The sequence below is a fragment of the Leopardus geoffroyi genome, chromosome A3 (assembly GCF_018350155.1).
Source record: "Leopardus geoffroyi isolate Oge1 chromosome A3, O.geoffroyi_Oge1_pat1.0, whole genome shotgun sequence".
In the NCBI taxonomy this organism is placed as follows: Eukaryota; Metazoa; Chordata; class Mammalia; order Carnivora; family Felidae; genus Leopardus; species Leopardus geoffroyi.
In genome coordinates, this window is record NC_059336.1 from 82,211,143 (window position 1) to 82,229,824 (window position 18,682).

General features: G+C 38.6%; 1 protein-coding gene across 5 annotated transcripts in view; it reads left to right on the top strand.

Annotated features, from left to right (window-relative positions):
* The first annotated feature begins 873 nt into the window (after positions 1-873).
* The window catches only part of AFTPH (aftiphilin), a 66,673-nt gene continuing 48,864 nt past the window's right edge, over positions 874-18,682 (top strand). For 2 of the 5 annotated variants that reach the window (XM_045446235.1, XM_045446239.1), the window contains exon 1: positions 935-1,194. The gene's annotated coding sequence lies outside the window, so the exon portion shown is untranslated. Of the gene's footprint in view, positions 1,195-14,589; positions 14,682-18,682 lie in introns of all 5 variants that reach the window. The other 3 variants (XM_045446238.1, XM_045446236.1, XM_045446237.1) reach the window with 3 other exon arrangements.

The window sequence follows — 18,682 nt, forward strand, 5'->3', positions numbered from 1 at the left end:
TTTTTGGACTATTTTAAATTACTCAAATTACCGGTGCAGGTTTGGCAAAAGTGAGTAGAATGGGCACTCAGCAGGGCTCATGATTTGCAGGGTAGCTTCCCCGGGATCATCATCTCGAACGATAACAATAATCCTTGAAGCCACAGTGGTCGGTGTTCTAAGAGATATTTATGATAAGAGAGGAAAAGGTTAATGCATAAATTGATTTTATTTGCTTCATTGGATATTCTCCCGCAGCAGGTATGAAAAATTACCACCGTCTCCATTTGTTAGCAAAATTCCCAATTTTTTTATTGGTCTCAAAGCCGATTTGTCAGTCTTCAGCGGGTGCTTTCCCTCCGTTTCCATCCTGTCAAGGTTGATTTTATATACAACAATCTCTTCTTTGTTGTTAACTACCAGCTTCCTCTTGTCAGTTTAAATTAAAAAGAGGAAGGGACCTAGACTGAATGAAAAAGTCGTTTTCCGGGGCGAAAAGGGCAAGCTGATAAGGGCTCTCCGAATAGGCTTTTGGTAGAGAAGATAATGGTTCTGTATTGCAGTTTTATTTAGAGAGCGAGAGACTTAACTCGGTCCTGACTGAACGTTATAGTTAACCGGCTGAGGAGCACCTGTCCCTCGCCGGGAGCGCTGTTTCAGAGGGAGGCGGAACGCAGGAGGACGTCTTTCCCCGCAACAGCTCGATGACTCGCAAGGAAGTAAAGGAAAAGGGCAGCTTGCCCTCACCCAAAATGGCGGCCGGCGCTTAGCGTGACCGCGCCTGCGCAGGGGTAAGCGTTCTGTGACACTAATTCCCCTGGAGTGTCCTCCCCCACCCCCCCTTCCCCCTACCTCCCTGCACCCAACAGCGCCCGGCCCCGACCTAGCCACCTGCGCCCGGAAGTGACGTGTCGGCAGCAGCGGTTCCCCGCTGCATGATGGGAGAGTGTGTGGAGTGGGCGGGGGGTCTCGGCGGAGGAGGAGGTGGAGGCGGCGGCGGCGGCGGAAGAGGGCGGAGGGTAATGGGATGGGGGTCCCGCGACAGCGCTGAAACTCCGGGTGGGCGTCCATGGCGCTGCTTCGCTGACGGGGCTGTGAGCAGTCTGCCTTCCGCTCTCACCAGCTCCGTGTCGGACTAGCCGGTCCTTCCCCGGGGAGCCAGTTCCTCCCCGGGCCCCTGAGCCATGCCCATCGCGGCCGCCCCGAACGAGCCAGGTAAGCGCCACCGCTTCGCTTCTCCAGCCGTGCGGGGGGAACAGGGTGCGGGGACCTGGCCCAGCCCACCGGCCGGACCCTTGCCCGGGCCGGGAGCACCTGTCTGCCGCGGGGCCGGGAACTGCGGGTACGGGGACGGTGCCGGCTCTGCGGGCCTGCGGGCTCCGGACTTGGGCTTTGCCCTCTTCCGCGGCGGGTGCGGGGACGCCGGCGGCGGCGGCGCCCAAAGCTCAAGGATCCCTCCCCGCCAACCCGGGCACCGGCCGGGGAAGTGTGAGCTGTTCCCACCTCTCCGGCCGCTGCCGGGTCGCTCTGCGCCTCCGCTTCCACCTGCCCACAGCTCCGGCCGGCCGCTCCCTCTCTGGAGCTGTCGAGAAGTTTGGGGCTTTGCTGGGGCTTCCTCTTTTTCCCTCCCCCTTCCTCGTGACAGGTGTAAACACTGCCTGCTTCTCCCAGGCCCGAGGCCGGCTGCGACCGGAGTGTGGCTGCTTCCGAAGGTCTCTGAAGCAAGCGGATTTTGAATCCTCCAACTGGCAGAGGAAAGCCCCAAAGCCCATGAATCCTTTCCTGAAAGGATCTTTTTTGCTCCTTTCTTGCACTGCTCAAATAATCTGCGTTTCCTCCCCAGATCGCGTTCGCAAAGTTAGACCATTATTCTTTAAACTCCCGATTTGGCAGGTGCAGTGTCTTGCTTGGGCAGAGGACGAGACTATAGGGTGAACGGTAGTAGGGTCTTTTCTCCATTAGGAAGTTACTGAGAATGGCTAGATTTTTCTTACTGGTTAATGCGAGTTACAGCTTTGTTTCTCACTGAATCTTCTGGGGTTGAGGAAAGGACTTATACTTGTAAATATTTTAGTGGGGGTATGAGAAGGGAGACAAAAAAGCACTGGTTCCGTTTCAAAGTTCTCACTAGGAGAAAAGTAAAACTTTTGAACTTTAGTCTTTCCTCTTCACTAGCTTCCACGGAGTATTTCTCCCACTCCAAATTGGGTTTTTGATTTCGGGGTTTTTTTCCTTTGGGGATAGGAGGGGGGAGACGTTTCATCCTTAATGTTTACATTTAATTGTTACTCTCAGTGAACCTTTTAAACGTTGAAATATATGCCAAACTAGGGGAAACAAATATGTCAACACTGTTCCGTTGATATAATTTGCACAGTTTATCTACATTTTATATGCTTTGCCAGCTTAATTGTTGACTTTTGTAGTAGTCATTTTTAACTTCGCAGAAGTATGTGTTTATGCAGAGTATTTGTGGTCTTGTAAATTTTGTGCATGAAGATGTTGCACATAGATTAAAAGATCTTGTATAAAACCTTTAGCCCAGTAAATGATACCTAGTAAATGCTCATTAGATCGAATTCCACTATATACTAATTAGATATATCTACACTTGATCAATTAATATATTTCACAACCTTTAGAAAGCTCTTGTAAGAAATTAGAATTCACATAAGATGTGGGGCATTTGTTTTTCTGTTTTCTGATTTTGACCTAGAGATTATAAAAATAACCCTATATCAAATGTGTCCATAATTGGATACAGTGTCCTTAATTGCATGGATAAATTTTGCAGAATCCAGCTGTCTTTATGAAAATTTTGTCATCTAGATAAATCCTATCATAAAGTATCATTTAAATTTTTAACTTATTTTACTTACAATTAAAAGTTCAGAAAGCAAGTGATATTTGAGTACCAAGTGTTTTATTTTTGTGTGAAATCTAAAGTGCTTCCATTAAGAGTCTAAAGTCTTGGAATAGCATCTCATTGAGGAATTACCCCTTCTCTCCTGACCCTGTCCCCCAAAACTCATAAAAGGAGGCCATTAAGTAGGTATTTTTAAACCGTCATAAATTACTTAAATGTTTATACTGTTATCTACAATTTGTAAGTTAAAAAATAAGGACTTTTTTTCTTAGTGGTTAGGCTAGTGAACCTTTCCAGCCTGAGCTTCATAAGTATTTATAGTTTTTATACAATTCGTAAAAATATCTGGCATTACATGGGTGATATAGATATAGATATATATCTGATAGTCTTTTCACAGAGTGTGTCTATAATACAATCACAGGTCATTTTGCAACTTTATAGAACTGCTAAGTCTGATATACACTATTTGCTATGAGTGAGATACTTAGTGATTTATACAGAATATATTAACTCATTTGATTCTCCTAACAACCCTACAAACTCAGGTGGTATTATCTCCATTTTTCAGAGAAGAAACAGGCACAAATGTTAAGCAGCTTACCTCAGGTCAGACAGCTGGTAACAGAGCCAGGATATGATAGTTTTGCTTATCATACTCCTATAGTCTTAATATAGTTTTTAAAATATGTAAAAGTATACAACATATTTTTTGGGAATCATGAGATATATAACAAAAGTATAAAAACATTCATCGGAATGATAAATACCAAATGAGAATTAAAGTTACCTCTGAAGAACTGAAGAGGGATAAAGGATCTAGGAAGGGCCTGTGGTTTTTCAACCGTAGCTTTACTGCCTTTAAAATAAATCTGAAGCAGATTTGGTAAAAGATTTAACACAGCTAGGTAATGGGTACTTGACCATTCATTATATTTTTTTCTAAACTATGCTTGAAATCATAATAAAAGGTCAGGTTTTTCATTTTAAAAGTATCACTCTTTCAGCATTGTATATTTAAAATGAAGGTAGGGAATTAGGTTGAATGTTATTTTGTTTTGACTTCCTTTTAAAATATAAGGAAGTTCTAACTTGAAAATATTTAAGTCAAGAAATTGTTCCCCTCCCGAGTTTCTTCTGCAGTAACCTCCCTTGCCTGGGCTCTCCTCTTTTTGCTGCCAACCAGCTGCACAGCCCTGTATCACACTCCTAGTCTTATTGCTGACCTTACCCTGGGGTGGGGGCTCATAGGTCTGGATTAGACCCCTTCCCTAGGAAAAGGAAAAAGTCAGAAACTATACACTGGGGAGGAAGCAGAGGTGGGGAGCCATTGCTCATTAGTTCGGAAGAAATGAAAAAAGGAACATAGGTTTATACTCTTTCTTCTTCAACCACCACCATCCTTATTTCAAATAATACTTCAATAAACCTTGCAGAGATAAATTGCTAATAAATTAAAGCTCAGCTGTATGCTCAAAACTCATAAGCACTGTTTTGGTGAATAGTTCTCAGGGGAAAATAAACTGGTAAACTAGAATACAGTGTAGGTTCCATTTATGTAAATACTTAAAATATGCCATAAACCATTTCAACTAAATACCTAACACCATGATATTCTCTTCATTTCATTCTTATGGCAACATGTGAAGCCCTGTTCTAGGTGCTAAGGATACTAAAATCAACAACTAAGAAAAACAACCCTCACTGAACTGTGCGTGTGTGCGTGTGTGTACACACGTTTGTGTAGATGTAGGGGGATTAAAAAAAAAAATGGCAGATAGGTATCCTAGAGAAAAACGTCCATTTGGAGGGATACGGGAGTTCAGACTTTTTGACTTAGAGCTAGGAGGGAGAGGTTGTTGGAGCTTGCTGTTTTATATAGGATAGGGTCAGAGAAATCTTAAGACCTGAAGGAGGTGAGGAGAATAAGGGGAAGAGTGGTAGAAGCAGAAGTATGCCTGGAATATTCAAAGAATTGCAAGGGGAATAGTAGTGTATGTGATCAGAGAGTTAGAGGGTGAGAGAGCAGTGTTGCAGGGCTTTGTAGAAATTCTAATGACTTTGGCTTTTTACTGTGTGAGATGGGAAGCCACTGCAGGGCTTATGAGTAGAGATGTGACATAATCTATGTTTTAAAAGGATCTGGCTGGGGTTGGGGGGGAGGATCTGGCTGGCTGCTGTACAGAAAATAGACTATAGGAGTTCAGGAGTGGAAGCAGGAAGATTCCATTAGGAGGTGGTTACAGTGATACAGTCAGTCTCTGGAATTGGAACCTATAGTAATTTCACCATTGCTAAATTCAAAAATACTTCTAGAGATACTCCCTTCTGAAAATTCAAGGCCCTCCACAGCCTACTTTTCCAGCATACTGCCTACTTCCTTCATATATCCTACATTCTAACCAAACTCTATTATGTGACTTCCTGTTCTTTGATACTTGCCCCATACTTTATTTTTAGTGCCCACTGTTACTTGGATCGGATCAGTTAAAACCCTTTCATTTCAAATTCTGTCTCCATAAAGCTTTTTCTTGTTTTCACCCTTCTTTCTTCCTCTTCCCAATCAGGTAAGATCTTTTCTTAGATTCCTTATAACTACATTTTACTTTGCTGTTTATATTCTGGCTTGCATTTTGTTTATGTTCCCCCTAATTAACTGTAATTTTCTTTAAGATTGCGACTCCTTTTACTCACTTCTACCCCTTATAGAATCTAGCACAGTTTTGTATGTCGTAAATGCTCAGTAAGTAGTGGGTATGTATCTATTTAATTTTTTAAAGTAGTCTTTTGTTACAGGGGCATTGTAGAAAATTGGCAAGCAAAAAAAAAAAAAAAAAAAAACCACTCCTACTACTCAGAAATCCCCACTGTTAACAATTTAATGCATATCTTTCCACCTATTTTTTACATATATAAACATGCACTTTATACCAAAACAGAGTCTTATTGCACAAACTACTTTGTAGGTTGTTTTGCATTAATTAAACTTCCCTTACCATTTCAGAAAATTTTCATCTAAGCCACTATACGAGGCTATATTCAAATTCTTCTCCAGGTGGCTCGATGTCCCTTTACAGCTGATTTGCCCAAATCAGCATCCACTCCATATTATATTTTTCTGGTTATTAAAGTTACGAAAGGAAAATGTTTATTATAGAATATTGTAGAATATTTGGAAACTGTAGAAAAGTGTCAAGAAAACTGGTATGCCCCTCCATGGCAGGGACCCATCTGTTATTAATGCCTGGCACAGAGCAGCACTCAGTAAACATGTTAAAAGGAATAATATGTATTAAAATATTAGTCATCACACCACAAAGAGATAACTAAACATTTTGGATTACATTGTTCCCCCCCCCCCCCCCCCCCGTGAGTTCGAGTGTCCTACACACATGTATGTATGAATCCTATTGTATCTTGGTGAACAGGTTTGTAATCTTGGACTTTGTTTTGGGTTATTTCCATAGGATTGAGTCCTAGAAGTGTAGTTACTAAATCAAAGGGAAACCAATTGCTTTTCAAGAGGTTGTAATAAAATCAGTCCTTCAAGCAGTGGCTGAGGGTACCTGTCTTCCTTTAATCTCCTCAAATGATCAGTAAATATGCAGTTTTTAAAGTGTTTACCTAGATTTTTATTTTGGATTTAGGCTTTTCAGCAGTATGGAATATTTGCATAATTTAAACATTTTTTGAAGTGTTTAAATGGGAGATGTGTCCTTGTTTGATATGAGATTAAAATTGCTTAATAATGTGCTCTTCTTAAAATAACTGATTCTCTTAGCTATTTAAGTGAAAGAAATACGATATTCTGGAACTATGTTCAGTATAGTAACCACTGGCTACATGTGGCACTTTTAATGAAACTAGTCCAAAGTAGATGTACTCTAAGTGTAAAAAACAAAACAAAACAAAAAACCAGATCTCAAAACTAATGTTAAGATACATAGTTCGGACTGATTACACGTTAAAATAATATTTTGGGCGCTTTGGGTTAAGCAAAGTATCTTATAATTAATTTCATATGCTTTTTTTAATAGGCTACTGGAAAAATAATTATGTGGCTCATACTATATTTTAGTTGGACAGTGCTGCTCAGGAGCATGACACTGACTTATTTTTATCTATTGAAAAGAACTATAAGATTAACTTCACTATTCTGGAAAGCAGCAAATGGGTTTTTAAAAATCATACATTTCAGGTTGTCAGTGTGTTTTTCATGGGGTACATTTTGCACAGTCATCTTTAAAATTGTGTTTTATTACAAACTATACTGCAGTTCTTATGCTCTGAAAGAAATACATGTAGGAGGACTTGGGGAAAGGTGTTAGATGAGGGATCAATGCCTCAGGTAAATCTTCTAAGAATTGAAGGATGTGTGGGAATGTTTTAGGCAATGGTACCACAGGTGCAAAGGCCCTGTGGCATAAAAGAATGTTATCTGCCTTTCAAAAACTGAAAGAAGGCCTGGTGTGGAGCATTAGAAACGATAGGGGAAGGGAGGAGAAGGTGGTGACTGGAAAGATGGGAATGGCTTATATAGACTTTATTAAAGTTTTGTTTTTTTTTTAATCTTTATCACAGGGTGCTTGGGTGGCTCAGAAGGTTAAACAACTAACTCTTGATTTTGCCCAGGTCATGATACAGTTTGAGTTCGAGCCTTGTTTCAGACTCCATGCTGGGGCTGCAGAGCCTGCTTGGGATTCTCTCCCCCACCCTCCCCCTACTCAGGCTCTCATGTGCATGCTTGTGCTCTTTCCCAAAATAAATATACTTTTTTAAGTTTATTTATTTATTTGAGAGACCTAAGCAGTCTCCAAGCTGCCAGCGCAGCCCAATGTGGGGCTTGAACCCATGAAACTGTGAGATCATAACCTGAGCTGAAACCGAGAGTCTGATACTTAACCTACTGAGCCACCCAGGCACTCCAAAATAAATAATACATACTTTTAAAAAATCTTTATCACAAGTAGGAGATCCATGTGATCAGATTGACTTTTAAAGAGATTTCTTGGGTTGGGCATGATTGAATACCAGTCAGGGAGAGAGCATTTAAATGATGATGGCAGCTTTTAGACCAGAACCAGAAGGGTGTCTGGGGAGCTGAAAGGAGGTACAGATAGATATTCTAGAATTGAGGGATTTAGGAGATAAAAGTCCTTCTTTAGAAGGTAGAGGAGGGTGAGGGTGAGGAGCTTTGTCAAGGGCGGCTCTTACGTTTCCTACTTAGGGGATGGCCCCTGCACCCACTTAGTTACTAAGTTACAGAGCCCTGGAAGAGGACCAGGTTTGAGAAAGAAAAGCTTGAGTTCTCTTGTTAAGCTTAGTTTGAGTTGAGGAATTCAAGAGGAGAGAACTTGTAGAGAGTTGGCCTGGCTGGTCTGGAGCTCAAGTTTGAGGGCTGGGCTGTAGGAATAAAGTAGGAGTCCTAGGATATGGAAATTAAAGCCTTAGGTGGATGAGATTGCTTGAGGAGGAGTTGAATAAGAAAAGAGCCTAGATGAAACCTGAAAGGACTTATACTACTAATTTGAATGTTTCATACTTACGAGAAAATTTCAGTTTGTTTTGAGGCCTACTTGTAAAAGTGAAAGTAAGGAGTAAATTGGATTAAATAAGTTAAATATTTGTTTGACGTGTGTAATCGAGCACATAATCTAACAATGCTTATTTGATTACTTTGAAACATACCTTTTCCTGTAGCAGAAAACAAACCGGGCTTCTCTGACTATTGAACAGCCTGAAAACAATTATGAATGAATACTGGTATTTTTGTTACCTTAATAGATCTAAGGAAAAATTATGTACTTCTCCATAAATACTGAAAAGGCATTTGGAAACTCCTTTTTAAAAAATTTTTTAACAAAGCAGCTTAAGAATTGGATAATTCTGTAATACGACAAAATGTATGTAACCTCAAACCAAAGATCAGTATCTTAATTTAGGGGGAATACTAATGCCTGCTATCACCACTACTATTGGATTTGGTATTAGAGGTATTAAGCAAGCACAGTCAATAAGGAAAAACAGAGACCTAAGAATTGGAAAGGAAATGGTCGGTCAGATGCTCTGGTTTGCCTATGATATGATGATTTACAAGTAGCAAGAGCTTCCAATTTCCTAAATAGAAAATAGGATAGAAGTGGAGACCCCATTTTACATGAGAAGCAAAAACATGAGAAGTAAATACCTGACAAGTTTAACAACATGTGAAAATCCTATGTTGCTAACATTGAATTTTTATGTTAAATTTAATAATTGCATGTTTAGGTAATAGAGGACATCATTCCCAATTCACATCTTATTCTTTCAATACTAACTTTAAATGATACTTTTTTTTTTTTAATGTTTGTTTTTGAGAGAACACAAGTGGGAGGGGGACAGAGGATCTGAAGCAGGCTCTGCGCTGACAGGCTGACAGCACAGTGAGCCCATTGTGGGACTCAAACTCGTGAACCTTGAGGTAGGTTATGACCTGAGCTGAAGGCAGTCGCTCATAGGACTGAGCCACCCAGGTGCCCCTAAATGATACTTTTCAAAGCAAGACTTCTAGGAATAAGATCTTTAATATTTGCATATATCTTAATGAGATCAGTTGTTTAAAGAGGCAAAATGAAGAATTGTTTGGATGCAGAAATGTTGAGCTCAAGAATTTGTAGGTAAAACAAACACTTCTGCTACAGTGACACTCAAAATCTGAAGCGTTCATTTCTTAAGGCCTTTGTTTTTAGTAGCCATTTATAGAGTAATAAACCTACATTAAGTTAACTTTTTATGCCAAATATTTTTAATGGCATATTTATTTCTTAAAAATCATACCAAGAGTTTCAAGTATCAAATTCAAATCTTCTATTATCAGGAGCCCAAATGAATGAATATTCATTACTTTTTACCTGTGGTTATCATTTCTTCTTTCATATTTCAGACTCCTTCCTCTATATCCTAATGAGCCAGCAGGTGCTAGGTTTCTGTCTCCTTAGGGTTCAGAAGTTTACTTGAAACAAGTGCCAAGTGTTACACCTAAATAAAAGGTACAGATTTTAATCAGATGCCAGTGACCTTGGTTTCTGGAAGTAGAGAAAAGGTTATTGTTGCTGTTTACATATTAATTTAACATTCACCTGCAACTGAAACTGATTATTCAGACAGGATTTTATTTTTTCCAAGAATTCTGTTACATTTATGTTATATGTTAATATCTGTTTCAAGGATTATTGCAGTAACTTAAATTTGATCCTTTAAGGAAATTTTCCAAGTGTCATTTTTAAGTATTGAAAATTTTATGTTGAGAACGTTTTTTTGTTTAACTCTTTGTTTTTTAAATCTTGAGGGTGACATTTCTTTGTGATACTCTCAGGTAAATGTGTATGGCAGAACTTTAAGAAATGTTTGTACACTCAAACCATTGTAAGTTACGGAAGGCTTTTTATGAGAAAAAGTACAAATTTCATTGCTTTACCTGTATCAGTTTAGTGAAGTTTGCAGACGTTTATATCACCCCAAAAGTTATAAAGTCCGGCAACATTCTTACCCTTTGGTAATTTAATTCACTGGTTCTCAACCTTTGCTAACAATCAGCATCATTTTTGAAACTTTTAAAAATACAGGTCTTTAGATCCACCTGTTCTATTAAAAAAAAGGAAAACTTAATACAAAGCTAAGATTGAGAAACATTGGTTAATAGGCTGCTAGAGGAGAAAAACATGGGGAAAAAATTTTGATTTACTTTGTTGAATGTAATAAAAGAGATAGATCTAAAGAGGGATTAATTGATTCAGAAAGGCAGCCTAACCTAATGAAACACTGGCTTTAATGTTAGAGTCCTACTTTCCATACTTTGAAACCTTGAGCAGATTATTTGACCTCTCTGAGCCTGTTTTCTCCTGTGTAAAATGGATGGTTGAGGTTAAATTAGTGTATGAATAGCACCTCTCATAGTACCTATGACATCATAACTTGATAAGTATTGGTGATCTCACTTCACAGGAAACTTCATGCCTGAATGGGTTTTGAAGGTGTAGTAAATGAGTTCTCTAAACAGGTAAGAACAGGAAATTAGAAGAAATGACTTGTGACATAGGGCGAGTGGAGGAACCAGGGGGGTAGTTTTGTCTAGATGGAGTAAAGAGATAGTATCTTAGCCATGGATAAGATAGGAATATCAAGTGGACTGTAGTAGTCTTGGCCAAAAATAATGAGAACCTGAAATGAGACCCTATAGGTCACGGGATGTTAAAACAAATATATCGAAGATTTAATTTGTGGGAGGGGGAATGGCAGAGTAGGGAGCAGTCAGGGCTATCACTCAGATTTCTGGACTTAGAATTCAGAACGTTGTATAGGAACAAGTAGTTTCTGTTCTTTAAATACAGGTTGATTTCAGTTTTGGAGTTGGAGAATATGAGATATCTTTGGTACAGTCAAATAAAGATATTCAGAAAGGCATTTGGGTACATAGATCCAGAGGTTGTGCAGCCTATAGATAGGGGTTTCAGCATTATGAACATACATTAAAAAAAAAAAAAAATTGGATGAGATCTCTCTCTGGGATAAGGAAATATGGGAAACGCTGAAATTTAAGAGGCAAGCAGAAGGCAGATCTGTTGGAGGAGAAAGGATATCATAGGCAAGAGGGAAATCCAGAGAAAATGCCTTTCAGAAACTTTTTTCACTTAAAAACGTGTTTTAGACACCTTTTCCTATTAGTAATGTAGCCTTATCTTTTTTTTTATGGCTATACTTTTTATTTACCCTATTCCTCATTGATAAATATTTGTTATTTTCAGTTGCTTCTTAATGCAGGAATTAACATTTGTATGGAATGATCTTTGTGTACTTACATGAATGCTTCTGTAGGATACATTCTCGTGGATGAAATTTAGTCCAAAAAATGTGCATTAAAATTTGTGGTGTATTGTAGAGTTGCCTGGAATATAAACCAACATGTACACTGACCAATAGTGTCTTTAATTTTATCCTTAAAGTGGCTTGCTTCCTAGATTGAGGGTATTATGAATTTGAAAAATAGTATTTTTTTTATTTAATGCAAAATTCTGCGAAGAGGAAAGGAACACTTTCATTTTATCAAATTATGTGGTTCATTCAAATAATGTAAAATGGGTTATTTCTATCAAACTCATCAGAGGAGAATTGACGTCTTAAATATGCAGAATAGAAATACTACTGAAGTTTTAAGTCACCTTAAATTGTGCTGCTTACATGGTCCAATGATAAAAAAAAAAATTTCAGATTTCAAATTTTTTTTTTATTACTTGACATCGTTCATAACGTCTGTATGGAAGGACTTAGCTTTTCCTAACCCCAGTGGTACTAATAGTATTTAGGGGAAATTGTTGGTTTTGGTCATTCTCTCTAAACTCTTCAGTGTCCGTTTTGGGTTTTTTTGTTTGTACTTAAAGTTATGACCTATTTCTGGTTTATAAATTTAGGTTTGTAAAATCAAGTTAGGGAATCGTGACCAGCTTTTACGATAAAATGGAATAGAACTAAAAATACCAAGAGTACCCAGAGAGTAAGGGGAAGTACTGTTTGGTGAAGTTTGTTTTTGTTTTTGGTTTTTTTTCCCTTAATGTGTATGTGTTGGGTCATCATGCAAAATGTATTGCTTTTGTGGGTTATGTGAGGGAAAGTTTAAAATTCTGCTTTATAGGACAGGCTTATTCTCAAATCATTTCTAACCAAAAGGTAGATTGCAAATAATAAATGTTACCTTTTTTTTTTTTTTAATTTTTACCCTTTAGCCTTTCTACCTTACATGAGAAAGTAAAACTTTAAACCAAGAAACAACACCATTAAAAGGTCAACTACCTAGAATTTGTTTGCTATGGGAATTCCTTCCATAGTTTCCATGAAGGTTATCAGTACGGGTAGACCTACTTGTGGCATTACCTGTGTATATTACACACATGTACACTCTTGAGCACTGTTTTGGAATGTGTTTATATTTGTTTTTTTACATATATAAAGCTTCTGTTTTATAATAATTCCCCCCAAGAGTGTCATTATGTTATCTGTGGATGATATGACTATTTTTAAGCCTGGTTCATTGTCTGATTTCCTTCTGTTGCCTCACACATTTCTAGGTTATCTTCTCAATTGATAGGTGGTCAGAGGAAAATTTAAAGGAACAAATAGCACTTAGCAAAGACAATTTGTAAGGTAAATGTGCTGTTACATAGGTCATATTTTAAGGCCAAATTTGTGAGTTATAGATTATCTAGGATGCTGTCTGCATCCTTTCTCATTAGCTCAGATAATTGAATTCTAACTGCATTTGGTTGCAGCTTTAGACCTTTTACTAGATGCTTTTTCTCTCTAAAAGGTGAGTTCTCATGGTAGGCATTTATAACATAGTAACACTGTCAGGAAGGGCAGCTGCCAAAAGCCTGCCGAGATATACATATTTTAGTTACAGACTAGGGGTCTTTCGTTTTGGAAATCCACAAAGTAGGTTTCATGGGGCTCTTTTGTTTTCAGAATACCATGGGATCTTGGTTTAATTCATCAGTCTTGACCGGAATTTAAATCTAAAGCTTTATAGCAAGAAATTTCTTTCAAAACATGTCAGCTCTTCATGTCAGCTGATTGCAAATCTGCAGGAAATTTTACATGAAGTACTAAAGAAAGTTGCTAGGAGTGGAGAATAAGAGCAGGGGAAGTTAGTTGGGCCATCCAGAGTCACGTCACACTCTGGAGATCCTGGCTGATGCCTCCACTTACGGTAAGAAACTCTTCAAGTCAGAGCAGATAGTCACACTAGCTGGTCTGTTAAAAACCGTGAACAAATTTTTGTACTTTAGCTGTTTTGTTTCGCTTAGCTTGTGTAAGTGCTCCCCCTTTCAGCTTTTTTTTTTTCAGACAGGTTCAGCACAAAGGATTGGATTTGTTTTCTTTTGCATGTGCTACGTTTCAGGCCCGCCTTTCTCCGATCACGCTTACTTACCTTGACTGACTTAGATGTTTCCTAACTGACTTGGTGGAACATCATAGCTAGGGTTATAGAAATCTAGTGGGAGGTGGAGGGGCAAACAGTTCGAGAGTGGTCAGTGGAATACATGCCCCAGCAAGAACAATAACCGTGTATTCAGTTCCTCCCATGCGGCAGGCCCTGAGGATGCAGTGGTCAACAACGGAGGCCTGTGCCTGCACAACATTTCCAGTCTTTTGAGCTCAAGTAAAGTACCTCTTGCAAGAGCCGTTTCAGTGGAGTGGTAGGATGGAAGCCAGATTGTGCTGGCTTGAGGAGTGAGTGGGAGGTTAGGAAGTAGAGATAGCAAATAGATATGGCCCTTTGAAGAAGTTTGGTGAGGAGGAGGAAAGCTAGGAGGATACAGAAGGGAAGAGTTTTGTTTTGCTCTGATTTGAGGGTTGGAAGACTCTTGAACACTTACAGTCTGATGAGAAAGCATCAGTAGTAGTGGAGAAATTCAAAGGGTCCCCTGAGCGAGCAATTCAGAAAGAGAACAGAAGGTCCAGGGGTTATCTGTAGACATTATCGTAAGTGTAAGCAAGATTTTAGTGAAAGGAAATGAAACTGAAGTAGTTCCTGCTTTTAGATTCTGTTTTCATTGTAAAGTTTCTGGGATATTAGGGTGGAAAATTAGAGTGGCTCATTTATTCTGCAACTGTGTAATAAGAGCAAAGAGTACTAGGGAAAAAACTGTTTCCAAGGGCTAATTCATCTATCCTCATTGCTGCTTCTGTTTTGTTGTCTTTGTTACCAACAGTTATCCAATATCATTTATTCTGTTTCAAGTTGAAGTACCTTTTTGGGAATAACAGTAATCTCTCAAATATGGCCAGTTGATGTGAGTTAAAGGTAAAACAATTTCAAATGTTTTTATCTATCTTGTTTAATTTTTACTATACAGCTATATAAACACAAGTGCCTTATGGGTTTACATAGAAATTTAAAACACAGTGAAGGGAAAGCTCTTAGGAACTTTTGAAAACTACCTTCTGTAAAATAACTCTTACTGCTATTTAGCAACATTCATTGAAGAATGAATGCATCGCTGCTCATGTTGCCATTTACATCGTGTATGTTTGTACTCTTGTGAATCATCCTTACTGATGTCAAAATCAGGAAGACAGAAAATTTGGTTATCACTTTTGGCAGTCTGGCCTTTTGAGGGTGATCAACCTACCTATAAAGATATATTGCTGCTTGTTTCATTCTTTACCACATTTTTACCACTTAATTTGTGTACATTAAGATTAAAAGAAGACATTCACCTCTTGGTGTTTTCGTTGGTTATTAGTTTGTAAGCATCTTATTTTCTCCTTCCAAATTATTGTAGAAGTTTCAGGAACCTTTTTCTGAACAATTCAGAAAACTTTAAGGGATGATTCCTGTAATTCTAATATTTGCTGTCAGTTGTTTCTGCAGTAAGACATTTTTCAAGTATTTTATTAGCTTGTGACTGATTCACCACTTACAAGTTACACTACTGTGAGGGATTATTTAACTTCTAAGCTTGTATTCATCTGTAAAATGAAGATCGTAATTCCTACCTCATTGCATAGTATAAGGACTAAATGAGATAATTCATGAATATTTTTCACATAGTATCAACACATAGTGTTGAATAAATATTGACACTGGTGTAAGCAGAAGATGAAAGCACATGGAATATACTATTCAAGTGTTTTAAATACTGCGTGTTGTGTAGTTGATAACATTGACCTATTGATACAGTTGATGTCTATGATGTCTTGGGTTTGTTTGTTTGTTTTTTTTTTGTTTTTTTTTTGAGAGAGAACACCTGGGAGGGGCAGAGAGGGAGGGGGGGAGAGAATCCCAGGTATCAGCATGGAGCCTGATACTTTTGAAAACTACCTTCTGTAAAATAACTCTTACTGCTATTTAGCAACATTCATTGAAGAATGAATGCATCGCTGCTCATTTACATTGTCATTTACATCGTGTATATGTATCACGCATGGAGCTCTGCAGTATCAGCATGGAGCCTGATATGGGACTCTAACCCACAAACCGTGGGATCATGACTTGAGCCAAAATCAAGAGTTGGATGCCCAACTGACTGAGCCACCCAGGTGCCCCTTGGATTTTTGTTTTTAAATCAGCAAGTTTGAAGGAATTATAAGATCTCTTAACAATGTTCAGCTTTGGAATTATGGAAGTTTGATTAAATAGCTTTGAAGTTTGCAGCCTATGTTAAAAGGGGAGTCCTAGAAACCTAAAACTTTTCTCAGTTTTTTACTAAAAAGCATCTATTTTTAGGGACTGTCCTTGTTTTGTTAGCTGCCATTGAGCAATATAATATGCTGAGGACAAGCCACTCAAAAAGAAAATGAAAATTATCGATTTTGTAGAATTTAAATTTTAGAAGCATGAAAACTTTTGTGACATCATACATGGTCCAGTCATCTCTAGATGTATCAAAAACCAGAAAGTTAACTAAAATCCCTATCTTCATATGGCTCAGAGGAAGGGCTCTTTCTTTGGTTTCTTTATGATACTATGACTCTTAAGCAGAAATGTAGGCTGGACAGATTCATTGACACTACATTTTGAGGAGTATCTTAAAACTCCAGCAAGGATATTACAGTGAAGATTTGAATAATTTGAACTACTGCAATAGCAGGCAACATTTGTAATGCAAATCAATGTTGCTTATATAATATTCATTTTTCTAAAGAAAAATGTTTTTTCCCATCACTCACCCAAATGATTTAACAAGTGACTCATTAAAAATCTCAGGCATCATGGTAAAAAGGTAACAGTTTTGTGTGTGTGTGATCCATTAACTAAACCTTGCTAGTGTAGTTTGTACTATGTAAAGTCCGTAGCACAACTTCAGATACAGTGTTTGTCTTTTCTTACCACCATCCTTCCGGCTTGTGTTTTCCTTCACCCTCACCCCTGTTCCAGTCCCTATAACAATAAGTTTGGAGTGAAAGGTCCTCAGTAAAGCTGAGGATTGTATAATCTAGATGCGCTTATCTGGCCTTGAAAGTTGATACACGCATTGATGCAGTTTGGTGCCCTATAAAACGTGGGAGTCTCTCTCTCCGGTGAGTTTTTAGCTTGTCTGGAAAGTTATCTCAGTGTTTGAATCTGGGAAATTCCTGAAAGACCTCTTAGACCTCACCACGACCACCCAATGTGAGCCCAAGGACCCGTAGGGTGTTAATAATACACTGGGTGGATGATGGAGGATAGAGGAGTGGTCAAGGATTAACTCTTTCTTAGAGGAACATGTAGAATCCTTTCCATTCCAACTAGGCACCTTCTTAGAAGCCTTTATTCTTGTGGTCTTTCTCTAAATGGATAGTATCTACAGCCAATTTATTTCAAATTAACTGGGTTGTATTGTGCTGTTGCTCATCAAAAACATCTCCCCCCCACCAAGTTTTTACTTAAATACTAGTTAGCTAATACATATGACACCTGAAATGGTGTCGAATTTAGTGATTCATCACTTACGCATAACACCAAGTGCTCATCACAACAAGCGCCTTCCCTAATACCCATCACCCGGGGTACCTGGGTGGTTTAGTCAGTTAAGCATCAGACTCTTGATTTTGGCTCAGGTCATGATCTCACGGTTCATGAGTTCGAGCCCCACTTTGGGCTCTGTGCTGACAGTGCAGAGCCTGCTTGGGATTTTCTCTCTCCCTCTGCCTCTCCCTCACGCACTCTCTCTCGCTCAATAAAGTTAACAAAAAAACACTCCTCACCCATTTAGCCCACCCCCCCCCACCTTCTTCCATCAGCCTTCAGTTTGTTCTCTGTAGTTAAGAGTCTCTTATGGTTTGCTTCCCTCTCTTTTTTTCCCCCTCCTTTCCCCTGTGTTCATCTGGTTTTTAAATTCCACATATGGGTGAAATCATATGGTATTTGACTTTCTCTGACTTATAAAACCTCCATCTTTTAATCGAGTCTGTTGAGTTGGTTGGGTCCCTTTAGAGTCTATGTTCTCAGTCCTCCAACCTTGGATATTGTTTTATATTTTCCAGGGATGGGTTATAGAAATTGGCAATAAAGTCAGTGTCATGGATCTTTAGTGTGGTTAGTAAATTTTTCTTCCATGATTTACTCTGTGACCTAAACTATATGCAGAGTCATGTGAATGTTTGTGCTGACTAAGCAAACATTGACTTAGATTTTTGTTAAGGGTAGATTATGATTTGAACCACAGACTCAGTGAAGTTAAAATGTGATGATAGTTGACAACTGGCTGAGGCACAGAATGTGCCACATACTGAAGGTCTGTTATCTGTAATCCTCACAACAGCATTGAAAGGGAGGAGCTGCCAGCCCCTTTTTCTGGATAGGAAACTGAAGCTCAGGGCAAACTCACATAATTCGTAAGTGAGGAAACTGGAATCTGAACCTAGGATCTCATTCCAAGTCCAAGATATTTCTCCTGTACCATACTACCTCTTGAGACATACATATATTACCTTAAATCCCAGAGACAGGCAAAGTATAAGTAAGCAAAACTTTTTTTTAATGGAGTGATATGTTTATTATGGTCACATACATTCACGTAATGGAGTCACTTAATTGAAGTATGTTGATTTTCTGAGAAGCATTTTTTTGTTTTTGATGCATATAGAGAGCAGAGTACACAAGTCTTAAGTGTACAACGGGATGAACTTTTACAAATACATATACGTGTGTAACTAGTATTTTGATCAAGAGGTAATAGCAATTTTAGCATTCACCAGGCTCTTTTATGTTCTCTTCCAGTCAATACTATACCTGCTGTAGTAACTCCTATTCTGAATTATCACCGTACATTAGTTTTGCCTGTTTTGAACTGCCCAGAAATTGAATCACATAATATATAT